Source organism: Nestor notabilis, unplaced genomic scaffold (genome assembly GCF_000696875.1).
Source record: "Nestor notabilis isolate BGI_N333 unplaced genomic scaffold, ASM69687v1 scaffold31902, whole genome shotgun sequence".
NCBI classification, from domain to species: domain Eukaryota; kingdom Metazoa; phylum Chordata; class Aves; order Psittaciformes; family Psittacidae; genus Nestor; species Nestor notabilis.
In genome coordinates this window covers 1-299 of record NW_009918451.1, presented here as the reverse complement: position 1 = coordinate 299, position 299 = coordinate 1, and positions in this window count along the sequence as shown.

The following is a 299-nucleotide window of genomic DNA, read 5'->3' as shown; positions in this document are numbered from 1 at the left end:
ACCACCAAGAAAGAGCACAGAGGCACTAGCAGGAAGCCACTTGCAGAGCAGCTCGTTCCACTGGGTTTTCTGTACATGAGTCACATGGACGCAACACAGACTCTGGACTTACAGAAGCCCATAAGCAGGGAGGTCAGTGAAAGGAAACTGCCGGTTGCTGGAACGGCCAGCGCTGGGGCTGACAGCACTCAGGGAAGCGCAGGGCTGCGGTGGCCCAGTTCCTCGCCCAACGCCGCCGAGAAGCAGGGCAGGCTGGAAAGGGTTTGCGGTGCGGCCGGACAAGCACTGGGACTCCAGAC